The sequence below is a fragment of the Triticum aestivum genome, chromosome 1A, assembly GCF_018294505.1.
Source record: "Triticum aestivum cultivar Chinese Spring chromosome 1A, IWGSC CS RefSeq v2.1, whole genome shotgun sequence".
Taxonomy (NCBI): Eukaryota; Viridiplantae; Streptophyta; class Magnoliopsida; order Poales; family Poaceae; genus Triticum; species Triticum aestivum.
The window spans coordinates 576,645,495-576,652,683 of NC_057794.1; the positions used below are offsets into that span (position 1 = coordinate 576,645,495).

The 7,189-nt window shown below is 45.6% G+C and overlaps 1 long non-coding RNA gene across 9 annotated transcripts; it reads right to left on the bottom strand.

Annotated features, from left to right (window-relative positions):
• Positions 1 to 600: 600 nt before the first annotated feature.
• LOC123069173 (uncharacterized) lies at positions 601 to 6,146 on the bottom strand. 9 transcript variants are annotated; one of them, XR_006432338.1, is made up of 10 exons: positions 5,595 to 6,142; positions 5,287 to 5,444; positions 4,762 to 4,922; positions 3,953 to 4,054; positions 3,802 to 3,870; positions 3,345 to 3,698; positions 2,809 to 3,270; positions 2,485 to 2,583; positions 2,091 to 2,406; positions 601 to 807 (listed from the first exon to the last, which is right to left on the bottom strand). It is a non-coding gene; the product is annotated as an uncharacterized lncRNA (long non-coding RNA). The 9 variants fall into 9 exon arrangements; XR_006432337.1 differs by lacking the exon at positions 601 to 807 and adding an exon at positions 1,227 to 1,866; XR_006432343.1 differs by lacking the exon at positions 601 to 807 and having other exon boundaries at positions 1,926 to 2,406; positions 2,809 to 2,902; positions 2,988 to 3,270; positions 5,595 to 6,146.
• Between the last annotated feature and the right edge of the window lie 1,043 nt (positions 6,147 to 7,189).

A 7,189-nucleotide genomic window follows, 5' to 3' on the forward strand; every position in this document is an offset into this window, starting at 1 on the left:
TCTGTGGAGCCGTGGACACATGGAAACATGCACTGATTTCATGTCCTATGTCTACAAGTGTATGGGCGCTGGCACCTGAGGAGTTGGTGCACCACATGCTAGAGCGAGGAGAGGAGAACCTGAAGGATTGGCTGTTTCCAATACATGAGATATTAACAAAGGAGCTATTTGATCGCTTGGTGGTTTCATTTTGGGCGATATGGGGAGTCGGGCGGAAGGCCATCCATGAGAACATCTTTCAACCACCCCACTCGTTGAATAGTTTCATATCTAGCTACTTGGGTGAGCTGCAGGTTATCAATGCCAAAACTCATGCTGTGACGGCGCAGAGAACGTTGAGCCCAAGGAGGTGGTGGCTGCCCCCAATGGCGGGCAATGCCAAGATTTACGTCGATGCGGCTGTGTCTAGGCAGGGATTCAGGTCTATTGGGGTGATGTGCAGAGATCATGAAGGTATGTTCATCGATGCTTCGACTTTTCGCTTCAGAAACATTGTAGATCCACCGACCCTTGAAGCTCTAGCCATTAGAGAAGCTCTGGCACTGGCAGACGATCTATATTTGCGGTGGATTGAAGTTGCGTCGGATTGCAAAGTGGTGGTGGAAGATTTACAGAAGGACAATTCTGTGAGCGATGGTGCAATTGTTCATGAAATTATAGCCCATTCTTCAACTTTTGATTTGTGTAGTTTTAGACATGAATTTAGGAGCTCCAACTATGAAGCTCGCAACTTAGCGAGGCATGCATTATCTCTCGATGGTGGCCGCCGTGTCTGGTTAGGCCATCCCGGGAACCTACCTTCCGTACCTGTAAACATTATGACGAATTAATAAAGCCTCGCGACGTTGTCTTGAAAAAAAAAGTTACAGCAAACATTTCAGTAAAATTAAAGTATTGGTGTTATTGGTACCAAACTAAACTTGGAACACGTTATGCTCACAAGTGATCACAAGCTTTCTGATAAATCTGATTTTCTTAATATGGAAGGACATACAATTACACATATTATTATTATTATTATTATTATTATTATTATTATTATTATTATTATTATTATTATTATTATTATTATTATTATTATTATTATATCGTTCAACTAAAATATATTATTACTGTATATGTCGGTTTAGTATATCTTGTATAAGTAAATTTTAAAACCATTTTTATTTGACGTAAAACTAAGCATGTCGGCATTAGTTGTATGTGGCATTGGCATGTGGCAGCACATACACACTTCTCAATCAGGTCTCCTCGAAGTCTCTGAGCTTCCAGTGACCATCGGAGTCCCTCACCATGGACTTGTTGTTGATAACATGCCAGTTGGGCGGCACTGGATACTTATCCTTGAGCGCGTCAACACCCTTGTTCACCAGGGCCACGTCGCGGTCCACCTCAAGTTTGAACCCTCCGCCGGCACCCTGGAACCCGGCCACGCCGTGCAGGTAGCACTCGAGGTTGTGGCGCGTCTGCACAGTGCCCGGCTGCTTCAGGTATGGCGACCGGCCAGTGTCCACGAGCAGCACCGCCGTCGCCGCATCCACGTACCCGATCGGCGGGTATAGGGGCACCACGTCGCCGGCGTTCCTCATATGAAGCGCACGGAGGTCTGGGAACGAAGCGAAGGCCGACTTGAAGCTGTCGTTGCCTACGTGCGGGCTCGCGAAGAGGATCGCCGTCACTGGGCACGGAGGCTGCTGCTGTGCCGAGGAGGGCGGCACGTTCACGCCTTGGGAGACCATGTCGACTGCGTTGAGGGTCGCCAGCGACGCGCCAAGGCTGTGGCCCGTGACGGTGACTAGCAGCTGGGGGGCGCCTGTGGCGCGCCGCCTAGCTCAGGCGGTGCTAGCTGGGTAAGCGCCCCTTCAGCTAGTTTGTTCAGCTCTTGTTAGCACATACACGTGCCAGATATCATCAACTATACGAACTTAATTACAAATTCATTTGAATAACTTCAAATATCACTGATGCAAAAGTCAAGTAGTATGACAATCTAGAAGTCATGGCAAAAAAATATTAGTTCCAATTGAAGCAACACCCACGCTTCCAAGAAGGCAAGATCATAAAGCAACACGTATGTAGCAGCTACCAACCTTTGCGCCATCGCGGGCCTCCGCCTTGCCCCTGCCTTGAATATGAGCACCGGCATTGGTGCCAGCGCCGCCTTGTCGAGCACCCCTTCACTGGTCCTCTTCCTTGTCGGCCCGGCCGCCATGCCGGATCCATCCTGCATGGTGCACAGGTATATCACGCAATCCTCCCCAACCTTCTTGGTGCCGCCACGCACTCTGCCCTGAATCTAGACACCAGCATGGCAGCCAGCGACACCTTGTCAAGCCCCGTCCGCTGGTCCTCTTCCTCATCGGCCGCGTGCCGTGCCGGGTCCCATCCGATGCACACCGTCCCTCCCTGCATCGCACATACAAGTAGTTCAGGTACAGATGAGGCACATCGCCATGAACGCCGCCATGAGCTCCAGCGTCTCACCAGAGCTGCAGCTGGTGTACTGTCACGAGTGAGCTTGTCGATGAGACGACGAAGTCCGCTACATCAGGTGTACCCTCCATCCTTTGATGTCGCAGCTACCTACAACTTGATGTCATTGTTAACTTGTTATCTGCCTATGTCAGTCATCATCTTAATACCAAACAAGCAATGGAAAATGAAATCTTAAGAAAATTAATTTGTGATTAATTCTAATGCATTGCTCAAACCAACATATGTATAAACGAAGTGGAAAGTAATGACAAATTATGAGTTGAATATCTGGGCACCATGTCACTTATTTTGTAAGTATGAAACAGAACATACCTGCAAAATGTAAATGTGTTCTTTGGCACTGCACATTGACAAATGGAATTGCAAGTTCTCTTTCATATTCTTAAGAGGCCTCTATTCTTAATGCCTACTTTGCAAAGCATCAGACAGTTGTATTGGTGCTGGCTCAAATTCTTTGTCGCAGTTAAATGATAAGTAGAGAGGAAGTTAACTTTGATTCATGACCATCGACCCTTCGTTGGGCATTTGGACGGAGAGGAATCCTCCATGTGCCATTCCTCCTCTTGCTAAGGGGAGGCAGCTGCAATGGAGCATTGCATCACTACCTCTTTCGACAGTCGCCTTTGCCTTTGGTGTTTCCTCGAGCACCGCAGACCGTGAACTCAATGTAGGTGCTTCCTCAAATGCTTTCATGTACAATGTTATGAGGTACTACTCCAGGTGCTTGATCTCCAGCTCCAGTGTGGCAACCTCCCTTATCAGTTGGTTAGTTGGCTGCCAAAGAAAACATCAGTTTCATCTGATGGAATATACTATACTATACATGTCCTAGTAAAAACAAGTGTCACCTTGAGGATTGCCCTCTCATTGAATAGAGTAACTGAGCAGAGTTAGGACCCAAGGCTTTCTTCAGTGCGCCGTGCACCGTTTGCTGACGGTCAAGGTGCCTCTCCAGCTGCACAATCTACATCAGATCATCGTCATCCCATTAGACCAAAATGCTGGGTGCATCCAGAAATGAAAATGTTGTAACAATTCTTTCAAGATGCAGTCTCTGATTTCTTCTGCATGTGAGCTAGTAAGAACAGAAAAAAAAAAGAATTGCTTCCTGTCTCTTTTCTTAGGATGTCTTGCGTGTCACTCTTGGGATGGATTCCCTTGTTGGTTTCGTTCTGCAGACGAGAGTTTGAGTTCCTACCATTCTGGAAGACACCATAGAAACAAAACAAAAAAAAAATCTCAAATCTGCAGAGAACCAGTGGTATATGAAGCACAAGAAAAAGGGTAACAAAAGGGGAAACTTACTGGCTTTGGGTGATTAGAAACTTTCTGCGAAGAAGGCTATGCATCCTTGCATTTTTCTCCTCTAAATCGCTGCCATTACTCAAAGCATAAATACATTTTTATACGCATTTATCAGCATCAATCAACCTGAGAAAAAGGTAATGTTTCCAACCTTTTGGAACGCTTGTGCCTAGATGGGGTATTGTAGGGGGGATTCACTGGTTTGGCCAAGGATCTGTGCCCTTTCTTCTCCAGTGCCTCCATCTCTCTCATTCTTGAAACCAACCAAGAAGTGAATGAAATCAGAAGAAGGAAACCATGGCAGGCACCAAAGTACAAGTGATCAAGAAGAAAACAAGCTTGCGCTAAGACACAGGGAGAGAGAAATGCAACGAAGAATACAAAATAAATAAATAAGAACTCGTACAATTTAGCTGGTGCAGTGTACGGAATTAATTGAAGGCTCAAGCAGTGAAGCAGAAGTGGGAGAAAGAGAGTTGAAGGCTCGAGGAACGAAGCGGGGGGAGTGGGAGAGAGAGAGAGGGAGAGGGAGCACCCACTTGCCTGAACAACAGCAAGGTTATACACATGCATGTTCACTAAAACGAGTTAACAATCCTAACTCCTAAGCTAGTAGGTTTTGCATATCTCGGTTTCAATTATTAATTTTCATCATTTCATATGGAAGCCACCAAGCTAGCCTGAAATACTGGAGCTCTTCACTAAAAATGAATGTAAAAAAATCATGTGCAGTCGTCACCACTCAAATGAGTATTGACTTTTGCAGGGGCTTCACTAAATGAATGTAAGCAAAATGAATCTTAAAATATAGTTGTGCAAATTATAATAGCTCCAAGAGAGCAAACAATCAGTGCTTTGTCTATGGATTTAGATCTAGCAAAACCTGCAACAACTATAAAAAGGAAGAATACAATAGCTCATCTTCTCTGAACACAAAACAACGCCGGCGTCAGGTCATACCAGTTACTGAAGGAAGCTTCATAACATCATCAACTGGAGTGACATTGATTAAGATCTGCTTGCACTTGTGCTGAGGAAAATCTATAGCTGCCAGGCTTCGTCAATATCTTGGAAGAAGGAAGCACCCTTGTATCCAGTTTCAGCAATGAACACATCTTCTCCTAAAGGAAGACAATACAATCAGACGATTCTTAATCAATGCCAAACACATCTCCTCACCAGGTAAGTCACTTTAATGGCCCCTCACATACATCACATTAATCGTTGTTTCTACAGTTCCACAAGCAATAGACAAAAGGGACACAAATGATCTTTAGACTCAAACTATTTGCCACCATCTTTGTGTTACTGCAACTGCAAGCACACGCCTGACTACCTAAGATCTCATTTCCTCCATTTTCAACATATACATTCTCACATCAGGAACAAATCTGCACCGTCATTAAATAGCTTGGTTAACTAATCCGAGCAGATATTTGACAGAGTAAAACAAAAATGAATAATCTGAAAGCTAGCACGATTTACCCCGACGAAATATGCAGGGCACGGCACCCCTAAAGTCATTGTCCTGGGCCCGGCCTGGCGTGAACCCGCTGCTTCGCTCCACCTCCACTTGGAGTAGTCGCTGCAGCCGGCAAGAGTGGCTCCTCCGCCGTCGCCTCAAGCGCCCCCAACCCTCTCTCCTAAAATATTAAAAGGCAGTACCAAAAATAAAACTTGTAGCCATCTTTTATGATGAGACGGATTGAACTAACACTCAGAGGAACCGCATAAGTTTTTCATATAAAGCAGTCACTACGGATCAAATAGTAAAGAATTGCATATATACTCACTGCATATAGGCATTTCCTCAAACATATTGTGAGCCACTTACATCCATCCTTAGGGCCAGAATGAGCAAACATCTTGAAATTAATGGCAGAATCATATCCAACCTCAATCTTCGGAGCAAGAACACACATAGAGGAATAGGATTGATCCACCATCACTTCATAGTTGTCCCCTTTCATCTGCCTCCTCACCTCCTCTCTCTCTTCTTCTCGACCCGCCACCCATCGCCTCCTGTCACCTATACATAGGGCTTCTCTGCATCTCGCTGCCCTCGCCCAAAGCCTCCATCCGCACCTCAGCACCGCGCGAGAGGGGGGGGGGGGCACGGCAGCGGCGGCCGGTTACGAGGGCGAGATGCACGAATGGCGGTAGGTCGATCTGGGGCGAGGAAGAGGGGAGGAGCTCGTCGGTGGTGGGGAGATGGTGAGGGCGCCAGCTGCGGGGGGAGGACGCGGGTGGTCGCGGCGGCTGCACAGGAGGGAGAGGAACCGGGGGCTTGGGCTGAGCGAACCCTTCCGCTCGTTTTGTCCCTTCGACTGCTTTTTATTTTATCGCCTAGCTAGTCCGACGTGGATGCAGCTAGCTAGCGCCCATGCCGCACACCTTAATGTGTTTAATGCTGGTCACCTCCTCCTTGTGCGCCTCCATCAGCCTCCTCACCTCCTCCGTGACCTGCATGTGGCATCCATGCGTGCACGCTTGATCAACAAGCATTGATTCAAGTGTTTAATCGAGCTCTAGATAGCTGGATTGAGTTGAACAATTAACGCAACAGCACACGCTGCTTTCGTGTGTGTAGATCGGTACAACAAACTTTGAACGTTCGGAGATCCAATTCTTCAAGAAATCAACATACGACACGCTGCCGGAGTTTGTCGACGGTAGGCCCGTCTCACATCGAGCTGAGCTTCGCACCATACTACACTGTCAATCACTTCTAAATGTGCTGACATTTCAAGAAAAAAATTCATCTCTTCTATAGCAAACCTACGTTTCAACTTTCAAGTGTTAAATGTGGCTGCCTACCAAAATCTGACCCTCGTCAATATACTAGAGCACTTCAATTCCTTCAAAAAATATACTAAAACACTTCGGTTCTAAGAAAAAAAAGGAAATACTGAACACTCTAAAATTGCATTACGTCTGTAATGGCATCTATATTCTTATGTGTTGAGGCTGGTCATAGTGGGGAGTAACTTATACTAGTGTCATGCATATGACACTAGTCTAAGTTACTATTTTTATTGTGCAAAGTAACATACTAGTAGTGTCATATATAGCTTCATTTAATGCCTTGTAGACTCATCTTGTCTTGGAAAATGCTATGTTACAGTAAGGGCATCTCCAACAGCTGTAAGATAGGTGTTGGTAAATTTGCCACCTAAAACATAGTGATGATGTGGCGTGTAATAAATATGGAGAGAGAGCAAAGTTGTATGTAGAATAACCAACAACCTTTGCACGAGCTTCAAGATGAAATAGAGAGCAATCACATTTATTTCCTCATCATCTATTGGATGGCTTAGATACAACCTATTGAAGTAGTTGTATGATAACTTGTTGGTTGATGACATGGACATTTTACCAATAAGACTAA